This window comes from Sturnus vulgaris, chromosome 6, assembly GCF_052056855.1.
Source record: "Sturnus vulgaris isolate bStuVul1 chromosome 6, bStuVul1.hap1, whole genome shotgun sequence".
In the NCBI taxonomy this organism is placed as follows: domain Eukaryota; kingdom Metazoa; phylum Chordata; class Aves; order Passeriformes; family Sturnidae; genus Sturnus; species Sturnus vulgaris.
The window spans coordinates 25,764,436-25,779,321 of record NC_142248.1 but is presented as its reverse complement, the minus strand read 5'-3'; the positions used below and the strand labels follow the sequence as shown (position 1 = coordinate 25,779,321).

Here is a 14,886-nt window from a genome sequence, read left to right as displayed (position 1 = left end):
CTGGAACATGCAAGCCTCTAAAAACCTCCTGCTTTGCAACATAGCACGAGCTGCGCTACAAAGGTAAAGAAAAATAGTTTCACAAACACCATGGGAAAATAAAGCATTTTGAATATTCCTAAAAGAGCTAAGCCTGGGATTTTGGAGATCTGAGGCACTGGGAGCTGTCCAGAACTCACCATGGTACAGGTACTTGGAAACAGGGAAGGGGCAGGAAGCACCTGGCCTGTATAAAATGAGGATGCCATCACCTGACCTGCAATCTACTTTTGTACTCTTCCAGAAAAGCTAAGGAAAAGCTCTTAAAGTTAATGAGCAGCTTGTTAAGGCCGCATTGGCACAATAAACTTGCAGAATTGCATTTTGGGTTCAAATCCAGTTCAAAGTGAAAAGTACAATCTCCCATGGTAGACATGGTGCAGAGATGCAGGAGAGTTTCTGTCACAGACCTTCAATCAAACTTTCCTCTATTACTGATGAGGCACCATGAAATAGTTTCAGCCTTAGTTCTTCAGCTCCTCCTTTTGCCAGCAACCAAAGCTACTTTTACTTACAGAAGGTGCTCTTACCATCAGCATATTTGTGTCACAAGAAAACATATGTATAATATCCATGTGCAAAACCTTAGGACTGAGTTGGTTTAGGTAAAAAACATGAAAAGTTTTGTGCCTTCAACTCCAATTTTCAAATCCATTCACATGCTAACTGTAAGAACTACCAGAGGCACAATTCAAACATTCCAGAACATTTTAATATGCATAATATCTAGCAAATGTCAGGAGTCCCCTCTGCTATTCTCACAATTCCCCCTTTCAGCTGAGAGAACTGATATTGTTATAAGAATTTTACTCAGGAACACATATGTGAGCAAAAGCATCCAGCTAATCTCCTTGTGGTGCAGGACCAACACATTTCAGTGGCTGTAGAAGTCCATGTGTAACACGCACCTGCACAACTCCACAAGCAGGTATGCATTCAGCATCAAGAATCCCCCCCGCAACATTCCCAATTAAACTTAAATTTTCACTGTTTTATTATACGACATTTCTCTTATTTCAGGACTAAGCCTCCACTACTAGAACTATGCCTCCTTTGAGCTAGCTCAGCCAGCATTGGCACACTTAGCTCCGTTCTTTTTCCTCAGCTCAGTCCCTTCTGGCCTTGATTGCACATTGCTTTTCTGTGAACTTTTTCCACTTTATTATTCCAGATGTGCATGCACAATAGCTATACAAGGAAAGCCCACTGCCTTCCTGCTCCTTCACTTTTTTCTCCAACTATTATCATAGCTCACAGGCTTCCTTCTTTTCTGCTATATGTTGCTGGATAATTTATTTTCTGCTCCCTAGCTTCTGAAAATTATTCCTGCTGTTTCCTCACTATTGATAAACCTGGGTTTTGGAGCATAAGCATTTTCTTACAACAAAGGCAATGCAGATCAGGAATTAAGTGCCTTTTACATCCTAGATCTCAATATACAGGTAAGGTCATGAGTGTAAAGTGTCTAATCTGCTAGGTTAGAGGTTGCACCAAAACAGCCTTCTGATAGTCTAGTACAGGAAGGGCAGAATGAAATTATGGAGTGCTGGAAAACCTCTTCAGGAAAGGCCTATCTCAGATACAACTGGATTTAGCTGGCACCATGAATCAGAGGCACTAAACATGCCAGTCTCAGCAAATCAAATCAAACATTTACCCTTCAGTGGAGACAATTTTTGTTGGGCCCCTAGTAGCATCCTTGGATTCATGCCTGTTACAAAATACTGTCAGTCTCTCTGATCTGGGGAATAGTTGGCAGGTAAGAAACAAATCTTTTTTTTTTCTTCTCTTTATACATGGCAGCTCTGAAATTCACTAGCAGAAAGACTGAATCAAGAAGATAACCAACAGCCAGCTGACTGCTGTGTCTTCATCCTATTCATGGCTCATCAGGTCAATGGAAAGGTAATGAAGGTAACTGAGCATATCTCCTCCAAGTGACCTAGATTAACAAAATCACACAGCCTTTCTACCCTCAATTAGTGCAAACACAGGGTTGAGCTTTACTGAGTGGAAGGCTCTTCTAGCTTCATGTTTCTTGCACGTATTTCCACACCGGCAAACACACAGCCTGCAAAAATATTTTAACAACAAGACATATATACAGTAACGCTAAAACAGAAACCTGGTATCATTTGGCTGTCACAAGGAAGTTTTGGGGAGGATTACCTGCTTAACTCTGACATGTAACTGCCTGAACTGTGTTGCGTGGTCCCACACACCCTACCCCCAGTTTTAAAGTATTAATTAATTAAGGAAGTTCAGACAGAGCAGGGTGGACCCAATTAATTTACCTCAATGTACTGTTTGGATCTGCTGTTTTTAAGGCAAGTCATTTAGACTAAGAATATGTGTTAAGCACCATCTTAAATTTGATCACTTATCCTAATCCAGGCAAAATTTCTGGTGTGAATATACACACTTCACGGAATCAAGGCACCAGAAAATTAGATGCAGTATTGCACCACTTATAGATGGGAAGGATACTCCTCACTGAGGAGGTTCCACTGTAAAAACCTAGCATGAATCAAGTGGGCCAACTTGATGAACGTGAGTCGTAACGACATTCTTCTACTTTTTCTCTTTCACTGTAGACAAGTTTATTGAAAACCAAACCGAAAAAGATTTACAGGCTCTATTTATTTCTAGACATAAAGCCTTTTTTAGTGTTTTACGCAAGCAGATTTTGCATTTTACAGGTGGATAGCAGCAGTAGTACAGATGCAAGGATGAAAACAGTAAATGGGCACTGTTATCTGTCTGCTTTTGACTGAGCCTGTAATTAAAGTCACTAATCTCTCCTGAAATACTATACTCCTCTCTCTCTAGAGAGGCAGGGGTTAAGTCAGGACCACTAAATTAGCCCTGCACCCTGTTATGCCTTTGAAAAGCCGCTCATAGAGTTTACAGGGAAAGAGTGAGACTGTAGCTGCTGTCCCAGCCAACATTTGGTTCCTATTACAGTGAATAAATCTCCCCCTCCTCCTTTTCTTTTCTTACCCCCTTTTTATATTAAAAGTCCATCAAACACATTTTTTCCTTTTCATATTTTCCATTAAGCTTCCTCCTGCATAAACTTTCCCAGAGTGTGGTGCTCTTTGCTATACGTGCTCAATCAGCAGCTGCAAGATCCCAATGAGTAAGAAAACAGGGAATGAAGAAAGCAGCTCAGGCTCCTCTTTAAATCCCAAGAGGCACGTGAAAAGTTCCAATTGGGCTAAACTGGTGAAATCTAGAGCACTTGAGAAGAATAAACAAAAAACAGGCTGTTGAGTTTTGCAGGGTTAGGATTAATGAGACAGGGGAGAGGACTCAAAGCCCTGCCTCTGCCCCGAGCTAAATGCCCCTGCCACCATCAGTATCCCACAAGACATAGCACAGGTTGGTGTTATACTAGAGGACCTTAAGGATTCCTTAGGGCTGTGCTGTCCAAATCTCATACCACCTGAGGCCCAAACAAAATTTTTAGTGCCATATGACCAAGTAGGAGAGACATCTCATGAACTATACTTTGGCTATTTTGTTGTCTAAATATTAAATATCTAGTACTGAATATCTAAAATATCTAGTGACTGAAACCTCTAAAGAGCATGTCAAGCCTCCAGATTCCACAAAATTTGCACTGAAATTAATAAACCAACTAACTTGGCTTGACATCCAGTGAAACTATCACCTTGTTATGTGGGAGATGAAGACTCTCTTATGACTGTCTCTTAGAGAAGACTTGATAAATCTGGCAGTTTTGATGTTCAGTCTATGGGGACAAGCAGCTGAAGTTGCCTGACATCATGACTGTGCATTACAGGAATTGTAGCCAGATAAGAGAACTTCACAAAAGAAGCAACACCTCTACATTCATAATCTATATACCTAAAGGGAAGGCTAGAATCTCTTCTGTACTTCCTGAGCAAACATCGACAAATTTACCTAATCAGGGATTATGGAAAGTGTCACCTAAAAGCCAGCTGGCCACAGTTGCATAAAGAAAAACATTCCAGGTAAAAGAGATAGAGACCCAGTAAGATGCATCTGCTGTGCTACCATTTAGTAACACAACTGAAGCTGTGTAATATCTAGATGCTGAAATAAAGTAAAAGACAAAAAAATACAAAACGAGAACTGAAGCTCACTTCTCTGGTTTTTGCTGTGAGACTGGAGGCTTGTGGTTAATAGTCTCTTGTTTCTGAACAATTCCAGAAGCACTGATACAAGGGCAAAGTAAATGTCCTAAAGAGATCTCTACCCTTCAACAACTGAATTTTATCAACCTACATCCAACGTAATGAAGCTGAGGTAGTTTCCCAATAAAAATATGGACTCACAGAGTCCCCAAAACCTGACAATACTCACATGCTGGCCAAAGTGGTGCCTCTAGCATTCTTATCTGCCCTGTGCTAGAAACTCAATTCCATATGTATACCTAGTTTCTGCTTTCCTTGTCCCTCAAGTGGATTTCTATAAGGTAAGGAAGTATAACACAAAATAGAATGTATCCAGGAGTCACCTGTCAAACTGGATTTTTTTCCTCCTCAGGTTCCCTTTGCAGTTTGCATATGCTGGAGCTAAGGGAGAAGTCTTTTACCTCCACTGCCTGTACAAAGATCGATTCACCAGCTGTGGTTCCCTGAACATTTAACAATGGAGTAGAGGAAGAAGTGTCTGTCTGTGACAGCACACACTTCCTAAAGTCTGTAACAAAGTAAAAGATGTAAAATATAACCGGGGGATGTTGGTGGAATATGCTCAGATACACAGAGAGAATCTAGCATGGGTTGTTGCCTGTTGAAGAAGCTGGCCCAGTGACTGTATATGCTGCACAGGTGAGACCATCCTATCCCACACACTGGAGGAAATTTAAAAATATAAGTAGAGAGTATTTTTTCTTACACAGAGACCACAGATTGATACTATCATGTTATAGACTTTCAGCCATCCTAAGAGTAGCATGGCACATTGACACCAAAGCAACACCAGGGGTGGTGCTTGTTGTTTTACAGCTTTTTTTTTTTTTTTTTTTTTAATCACTGCAAGCCCCATTGATGGCCACAAAGCACTGCATTTGTATTGCAAAAAGTAAGTGCTATTTTTCTCCACCCAACTTCCTTAGAGGTAATGGAAGATACTTTATAAAAGTGCTTATTATTTCAACCAAGGTAGCACAAATTCCTAGCAATAATCCTCTCAGATTAAAAGTGACAAAAGGTTTCCAGATCTGTAGTGTTCCTTCTAAGAATCCTCAAAGACACTCCACTTGGAGGAAACTACTTTTCAGAAAAGAGCAAATATGTTGTGTTTTGTTGATAGCTAAAGTGCAGCCTAAGAAAAAACTTCAGAATAGAATGGCAGGTTCAATTTTGATTTAGGTGTTATTGATTTTTAATATGGGAAGAGAAAAGATTTAGAAATTGTATAGTCAGCAACTAAAACAAAGATGAAAAACCAATAGTGGCATTCCATCCCAAAAATTTCTATGCATCTGTCCTCCTTTATTGCCTGAGTGATGACATACCAGCATTGCATTATAAAGAAGTGCAAAAAAAGACTAGAAAGACTTGTATTTATTTATACAGCCTTACCTAGAAAAGCTAGTACTGCAGAGCAAGAATCTCCCCATTTTTTTGAACTTTGTCCTCCAGAGATAAATACCACAGAAGTGTATTGTCTTGCCAAAAGACATCGTTCCAGTTTAACACAATTTTGGTCTCTTGGTTTTAAACTATACAGAATACAGTCCCCCTTTCACTCTTACTATTGGGATCTATCTGCCTCTTCACCCGAAAACAGAGCTTGGCCTCCAGCATTTCCAGTAAACCAATATTTCAACATGCAAAATCAGAGAAGGGTTCACATTACCACAAAGAAGTTCAATATTAATAGAATAAACTGAGTTACAGCATCTTATTTCTGGTAGTTAAGACTTAAGTGAGTAAAGGGGAAATTCCCAGCAAACTGCCTTCAGCTGCTTTAACAGAGGCTTTATATGAAGCCTTGGTTTAACCACCACATTTCTCTGTCTCCCCCAGTCCTTATCGGAAAGATGACCCAGTCCCTCTAGACTAAGCAAGGAATTCCGGTGCACCATACATGTAAATCTCTGCCTATTTTACGTGGTCATTACAGAACAAAAGACTAAAATTACTACAATTATTTTGGAAGCAGACATAAAACAGAAGAGGTGAGGAAGAAGCAATTAGAAAGGCAAAGAAAGCTGAAGTGAAATACATTCCTTACCCTAATAGGCCCAATTAAGTGCAAGGTACTTCACTGGCATAAGACACAAGGCACTGTAACTCAAAGTGTAAAATATAACAAAGCAACACTGTTGCTAATGCCCATACTCTTGGTTTATTTTATTTTTTTTTATCTTATTTTATTCTCTCCATTCTGGCAGCGTAAAGAAGTATACAATGCATGAAGGCTGGGGCCACAAGTGCTGTGAAGGGCTGAGGCACTATATCTAGCAGCTGCTAAAACAGAACATCAAAGTCTCAGCTCCCTTTGAAAACCCATCAGGCAAGAACCACTCCTCCCCTTCAGCTTCTTTAGGAGCTGGTGCACGTAACCACTTCAGTGTGTTTGGCAATTCTACAACCACTTCCAAAACAGGTGGTGGAGTGGAAAATCATGGGAGAGCCCCAAATCATTCAGTTGTCTCCTTTTCCCTGGCAGGCAGCAACACACCAAGAAGGCCAGCTGACAGAAAACAATTAAGCATTGAGAACAAGAAATTTATAATTAAACTCTGAAACTACAGAAAAGGCTCAGGCTTAACTTAGTAAACTGGGTCAACAAAATCTTTCTCCAGGAAACTGATACATCTGATGACAGACAAAGTCTGTCATTAGAGGAAGATGAGTAAAAGGATGTTAAGATAATTATATTGTACAGTACCAAGAGATGAGACAGCACATTTTAAACACGGTTCCCAGACTTGTCCAGTATTCATTGTAAGATCCCTCTCTGTCAGATCCTGTCTGCGGAAGATGTTCAAAAGTTGCACAAAACTTGCTTTATCACCCATTGCCTGAAGTATTTTTCATGAGATTTCTGTCTCTACCTACAACTGTAAGATATGAGGTAGAGACTGTAAGCACTAGTTTTGTTCGCAACACCCAGGAAAAAAGCTTTTAAATTACCTCCATGTGACCAGGCACCTGTGTTTATGATGTTTTCTCCTCCAGCACAGACAGAAAAGTCTATGATGCAGTTGTGCCAGCTCTGCTGGTCATCCCAACTGCATACTATATCTATCTTTTCCCATTGGGGCTTGAGAATAGGTATCTAGGAATGGTGCTGCTTCCTTAGAGATGCAATTTTGCTGGATTCATTAATGACAGACTTTGGGTAAACCTTTTTGGACTGTGTATGGGGGTTGAATACTTCTACTGACTCTGAAAACCAAAAGCCAAGAGTAGGTATCTTCAGAGGAAGTGCAATAGCTTTCATTTGTGGATTTTGTGGTTAAACATGAAAAAAGTTATGCAATCCCATATTCCATTCCAGCCCAATCCCTTTTTCTAGAGCCAAAATGAAATTGTTTCCTACAAGTACAGAGAAAATTGTATAATTAGTCAGAAGCTCCCAGACTCAGGAACACAGATGGGAACCATGGAATCTCCGCCCCAGGAATTCCACCAAGTGATTTCATGTAATTCTGAGCATGAACACATCAAAGATGCAGATGCTAATCCCTTAAAAGGGCAGACTAAGATACGCTGGCCACTCATGGAACAATGTCCTTTCAATATTTCCCTCCTATCATAGATAAGACAGATGAAGCAAGGAAAATAACAAAAGTGTATATACTGCTTCTCTATATTTGATGCCTTTCATGATGTTTCAGTAAATGTTCTAAATAGAGCAGACTCAAAGGCCACAACTGGTACATTTCAGAGAAAATTCATCTGCAGTATAGGCAGATAAGACTCCAAGCGTGGCCTCCAGGAGGTTTGAGGTGAACACAGCAACATTTGCAAAGAGGTCAACCTTCATGTTGTATACTCTGTTTAAGGCTCTAGAGACCTGTTATATATAAGACAGTAAGCACATAAAGCTAACAGTGCTAGAAAAAAATCTGAAAGTAAATGACATGAGTAGTCAGTACCCGGTTTTGCTACCAAACAATATACACCATAAACACTCACAGAAGTGAGATTTTGACAAACAATACACAAACAACTATGCCTTGTATAGCAAAAGCATAACAAGTCACAATTCCTAGTGTTACATGACACCAGGAGTTTAGGTAATTTCAGAGTAAAACATGCAAACAGCAAAATACCCAGCACCACAGAAAGTGGTGCTTCTTTTCCCTTTCACAGAAATGTTTCTCAGTAATGTCTACACTCTTATTCAGGACTTGCAATGCTTTAGAGAACATAGAATGTTAACTTTTTTTTCTATTTAAAAAATATCAATAGAGAAAACCTCTGCACTACATGAACCATAGTCTGTCCCTACACCTCAAAACAACCTAGAAATTGATGTATAAATTTTGTTTTCTTTATAGTGGAGGATACTTTCATATTTAAATCATTCATGTTATTATCAGCAGCAGAAAAGTGGGATTTCAGAAACAAATGAAAACATGACTCTGACCTTTGAAAAAGGCAAAATCATTTATGCAAACAATGTCCTGAACAGAAAAACAAAATATTTAAATGACTAAAGATGGATTGGATCCAAGTTTCTTTAAATATACCAAAATAATCCAACAATTAAAACTGGGTTTTCAAAATTATTTTATCAGTATCTATTATTTTACCTAATACTTCTAAATGTATTATATATGCTTACTTATAGAAATTAAAAGAAAAAAATTAAAATATTTGTGAACTCTGATGAAAGAGAAGGTATTATTCCCATTTTAGCAAAATTAATTCCACATTAAAACACAGCTCCTCCTTGAGGTTTTTCAGATTTGAAGAAAGATAAACAAATTGTCAATATGCAAAACCAAACTCTATGAAAGACCGCTGTTCCAAAAAATCTTAATTAGCAGCCTCTGTTGGAATTTCCTAAGGATAGGTCTAAACTTCTTGATTTTCTGGTAAGGAATTTTGAAAACGGAAGGCTGGGGGATCCCTGATAGTAGAAACCTAAATCTCACTCCTCTGGAGAATATCCTGGAGATATTATATGCAGTTCGTTATTGTAAAGGGATTTGTTCATCAAAGCACTGAATCTTAAGAAAAGCAAAGTGTATGAATAATCACTTCTGGGGCTGAATTTTTGGGCCTGCACTTTTATCTCTCACATACACTCTTCGATTTACTGATTTCTTCACAGAAGATGAGATTGTGTTCTCTTTGTCATGTTGACTGCCTGAATCAGAAAGCCTTGAATTGTTGTTCAAATTATGGTGCATCTAAAGACAATTACAGAGAAGCCAAAATCTTTAGCATCATGAGGCTGTCAAAGAATGACACCCACGTGTCTAGCAGAGCTAAGATCAGAAATTTATTGAACAGAACATTCTTTCTAACATGTTATTTCAAGCCTTTTCTAACACCACAGCTTAAGAAGTTTCAGGAAACTGCAATGGGAAGTATAAGTCACTCCATTAAGAAGTATATGGTCTTTAATAAGTAACAAAAAAATCTCATTTAAAATTGAGAATTTGACTGTGAAAAGTTTTTCCTGAACTAAGTACCAGTAGCAAGACACAAAATTACTAAACTTACTCTATTTCCAATCTCTGCATCTTCAACTTTTCAAAGTGCTAAATGAAGATAAGCTGACACCTCTTTACCCACCAGCATCTTTGTCCCAATATCAAAAAAGAAACAGATGGTCCAGACTTGAGATTTCCTCCTCCTTTTTAGATAGTCTACCAAACATGAAAATTTTCTCAGCTGAATTTTGAGAAGACTCAAACTTTCAGCACTGAAGACATTCATGCCCCAACTTGGCTACAGTCTTCACAGAGAAGATTCTATTTTTTTTCCATCAGCAAGCAAATAAAGAAATCTTTATGCATATAAACCGTTTGGACCAAGAAAGTCACAGCCCTTTTGCTTTAAAAGATTAATCTTGCTCAGGCAAAGTATCCCTGACAGACAGCTGCCAACAGCATGTGCAGCACTGCCAGATCTTCTTTGACTAACTTTTCAGTTAAGTCTCATGTGTGCCAGAGAGCAGAAGGATAGAAAGGGGAGTAGAAGACATTTACTGAGCCAGATGCAATCCAAAATTCAAGCAAAGAAGCCAAGCAACACAGAATCATAGAATGTCCTGAGTTGGAAGGGACCCACAAGGATCACTGACATCCAACTCCTGGCTGTGCACAGGACACCCCAAGAGTCACACTGTGTGCCCAAGAGTATTGTTCAAACACTCTGGCAGGCTCCCCACTTCCCCGGGGAGACTGTTCACATGCCCAACCATCCAGCAGAGCTCTCTTAGTTTTAAATTCCTTTTACTAAAGGTTGTTGTCTCAGTGCCAGTTTTAAAAAGATATGAATCAGTCAGGCTGGCCTGGCATCTTCCCACCTGGTTTGCTGTGAACAGTTCTCGGATAAGAAATATTCATAAAAATGCCATGTGTGCAATAGGAAAGTGTCTGGAAACTGGTATCTTTTAGAACTACCTAGCATTTTTGCTCACTCTCCCCTGCCAGTTTTTTTTGTTTTTTTTTTTAAGAATATATCTTCCAACTACTGTTACAGAGCAAAATGCTAGAAATAACTGCTTGTATGAAACAATTCTTGACATTTCCACCCTGACAGCGCACAGTCCAGCCTTAACAGTACATTTAAAAATTCTTGTAACTGGTACCGATTCTGGACAATCCAGTAACAAGTTTTTTGAGTGCACCTTCTTGCTCATTACCAACCAAAGTTCTTAGCCAGAGCATTTTGGTCATCTACTCAATGGCTGATAGCATCCAGTGTTGGGTAGAGACTAGAAAAGTACTAGTAACCAGAAGTGTTATAAGCCACACTATTCCCTAAACAAAAAGTTGGTGCTCCACAGTGGAGTTCTGCTTGCTGCATCTTCTTCAGATTATACAACATACCTACCCCTAGGACTTATTGAACAGGACCACCAAGCAGAGCTGTCACCACACACACAGGGGAACTGAAATAATCCTGACTTGTTTACATTTTTCCCTTCCCCTTTTTTAAAAGACCTTCTTTTCTTTTAACCACTGGATCCCTGATGGTTCACAAACAGCTGCTGCTTGATACCTGCAGCCCAGAGACACTCTAGAGAATAATAGGCTGACATAGAGCAAACAGCATGCAATTTGCAAGCTCTGCTGTCAGCTACAAAACTTTACCAGTCAGAAAGCTAGGAGAAATTAGGTGAAAGCAGAATCTTCAGAGGAAAGGCCAACTAACATTTTCAGGGACAGGAAAGGGGTTTCTTCGTGCTTTCACAGGGATTTCCCATTTATATCAAAGCACAAAACACCAAAAAAGAAGATTGTTCATCCTGCGGAAGCCAAGCTAAAGCATGACCTTGGTCTGGATGGAAAATATGAATGTGCATTGCTGGTGGAAAGTTCACTGTACAATGGAAGATAGCTCCAAAACAAAACCTACTAGGAAGCAAAATTCTTTGGCCCCTTTTGCTACCTCCTGCTCTGGCATTGGTACTTGGTCACTGAAACCCTTAACTCAGCGGAGCTCGATTCCAGGCTCTTTGGCTACTGACTTTGTAGCCAACTTTTAGGGTTGTCCAGGGACTGCCCCACAAGAGGGTTGCCTTCTGGAAGTCTTTCTACATGGAACTCAGATCACACCCTACGCCTAGCATTGGACAGGCTTACTGAGATAGCAATATAATCCTAGTTCAATTTCTCTTCTTCAGCTGTACAACACCAATGTCTTCAACACAGCTGTTCAAGACCTTGGCTCTCACAAGTAACCAAACTTCCCTTCTCACACTACCCACTACACCTCCATTTTCTTGAAGTGAAAATGTACAGGGCAGATTTGGAAATCTCCAAAATATTCACAATGACTTCAACTTCAGGGCAGCCTGGGAGAGCATGAGGCAAGTGAAGGAAAAGTCACTAACCCTATCTTGTCTTTCATAAGCCTGGCTTACAAAGGGGAATTCCATTTCTACAAAGTAGCATTCTGTATGTCTGATAGGGAGGATACAGAACATGCAGCCCCAAGATTTCAGAGTGCTTCACTGTAACACACAGGAATAGCACAGTTCAAAGATGGGCCCATTCAATCCCTCTGTTCTTAGGCCAGATGGACCTGCCCTAAAATCAATGCCAGAAAGGACATTCTTCTGGGAAACTTCCCAATGCCCTTCTCAGCTGCACAACTGTGAACTAATTCCAAAAGCTATGGCATGGTAGCACAGGTTTCATTTATACTTCACTACGTGCAAGGTAAATCAATGGATAAAATTTGAGATCCTTGTGTGAGGAAGACTCACAGATGGATAAAAATATTGTTAAAAGAATTAGGAAAGGGGAAAAACCAGACATTCGTGGGATTCCCTGACAGCTCTGTGCAGAAGGAAGGGCTGGGCTGGAAAAAACAGGGCCTCAGGTTCCTGCCAAGCTGTCTGAGGCCCGTCCTTTCCAAATAGCTCAAAGAAACAGCCAAGGCTCCCTTGTAACCCTTTCAGAACTCCTTCAGAGAGGAAGGCTGCTGTAGCCAGAGCCACTCCTACAGAGCACCAGAATACAGGGTCCCCTCATTCCTACAAGAATGTAAGGAGCAGAGTAGATCTCCCCCATGAGAACTACAAGCACATTAACCCTCTGAAAACCACTCTGGAAAACAACTATTTTAAGGGTGGATAGGAGGTTTAAATAAATGCAGAGGAAAGGAAGATGTGCTGGTCACTTTGCCACATGAAATGTCTAGAACTGATACAGTATATTTCAAAGACCTCCGAGATCAGGAATAACTGGAGGAACATTATGAGTCAAGTAGTGCAAGACACTAGAAGATTTCAACTTGTTCCATATTGAATGAGGTGTTTAACAGAACAGAAAAGATCAAGCAACTTCCATCACAGCTAACAAAATCCACTGGTGCAGGAAGAGTTGCCTAGCAAGAAATGGGGAAAGGAAAAAAAAAAATCCTGAAAGAAATGAACGACTTATAACTGTTGCTCAGTTTGACGTTTATAATAATCAAAGAAAAACAACTGCATATTAATAAAAAACTCAGTGTTTAGTATGGTCAGAAGCCAACAAAATACTGCTATATGCAAGCTGAGACAGAAATTTAAGATACACTAGTGTTATTTACATGAAACTAATGTTTTACTCCTTCTTGATGTACTGTTTTAATTTCTTGTCATCTCCATAAAGATAGCTAGACAATTATTAGAGGAACAGAAAGACTTCCATTTAGAATTTGAAAAGAATAGAACTGTTTAGCTTAGGAGAGACAAACAAGAAGGGAGATGATAAAAAGATAGAGAATAAATAGTGCAGAAAAAAATTAAGCATTTCTGTTTGCCTTCATGTGACCTTGTTATGGGTACAGAAACTTTCAGCAAAATTCGGGAAAAAATTAAAGAACAAAACTTCTGCAGAATATGCATCACCTGTGGAACTCACCACTACAACAATGGGACGACATTTTTTGCAGAAGATAAAATATTTGATTAATGATAATATCCACACTAGACTACGAAGAACAAAGTATTGCAAGAACTACATGCCAGCTGTTAGCAGTCAGGGCAAAATTTATCTCCCTCTCGGAAAGGGAATTTCCCTGCTGCCTATCAGAACATTTTCTGTACTGATGATGGTGGAGATAGTTGCTCTGAAGCAGAGGATGGGAGAATTGAAGAGATTAGCAGCCCAGCCCACGATAGCAAATCCTGTGTTTACATTAGGATAAGGTCAGTTTGTGGAGGCAGCTGAAAAGAGGAAACCCAAAATAATGATGCAGTATTGGTTTGGGAGAAGGTAGGAGACCCCTGTCACTCCCCTCCACCTATCAACATGGGGTGCTTGCTCTCCATAGTATGTTGTAGGGAATAGTAGGAAAGACCCTCATATCTCCTCTGGATGTCATGCAGTCAAAAAGAAGCTTGGTCCCCCTCAAATTTTGAGAGTTATTTGCAGAAAATGTAATTGTCCAAGGCCAGCAGACAAAGGTAATGCAGGCACTGTGTCCCTGTGCTCAGGCAGGGCCCATCCAGGGCAGGCAGCAGGCTGCAGCTCCAGCAATGCTTCCCAGAGGCAGCTGAGCACAGAGGCCACACTCACACAACTCCACTGGTGCCCTGCTCTGCCCTGCTGTGAGGCCCCAGTTTTCGCCTCCAGCTCCAGCCCCAGCACTGGCTCCTATGGTCTCCCTGCATGCAGCACAAACCTCCTTTGCCTCTGGAAAGGGTCCTGTGATTAATCTCACTTATTACCTCGGAAAAGTAACAGTGCGGCGGCTGCCAGCCAAGTCCGACTCAACAGCGTCTGGGGAGCTGAGGCTGCAGGGCCAGGCCTCAGACTGTCTGGGCAAGTCACGAGCTTTCTGCCTTTCCTCTCCTGGAGCCTCCAGACAGACAGAGCCAAGGCCTTGCTGTGGGAAGCAGGGATCCTTGAGGACTGTGCCAAACCATGGTGCTGAGGCCCAGAGTGATTTCCAAGCAGGATGGAGAGCAATTGGCCCTGACAACACAGGTTTCCTTAGTGTGACCAATATATATATATACATATACACACACACACACATATATATATATATATATATATATATATATATATATATAAAATACAAGACTAGCCATGTATTTCTGAAGTTTAAAGTCAGCCAATTCACTTCCACACTTAACAAGTTGTCACTGGTGACCCTGGGAGACATGCATGGGAAAAAAAAAAAAAACAACAACGAAAGTTAAGAGGCTGTTGAGGCAGGAGTT

At 40.3% G+C, this 14,886-nt stretch overlaps 1 protein-coding gene across 11 annotated transcripts in view; it reads right to left on the bottom strand.

The window, feature by feature from the left end:
* The window catches only part of TTLL5 (tubulin tyrosine ligase like 5), a 120,472-nt gene that overhangs the window by 29,591 nt on the left and 75,995 nt on the right, over positions 1–14,886 (bottom strand). For 2 of the 11 annotated variants that reach the window (XM_088167370.1, XM_088167372.1), the window contains exon 32: positions 14,483–14,635. The exons of the other annotated variants lie outside the window; for them this stretch is intronic. The gene's annotated coding sequence lies outside the window, so the exon portion shown is untranslated. Of the gene's footprint in view, positions 1–14,482; positions 14,636–14,886 lie in introns of those variants that run through there. 11 annotated transcript variants of the gene reach the window in all.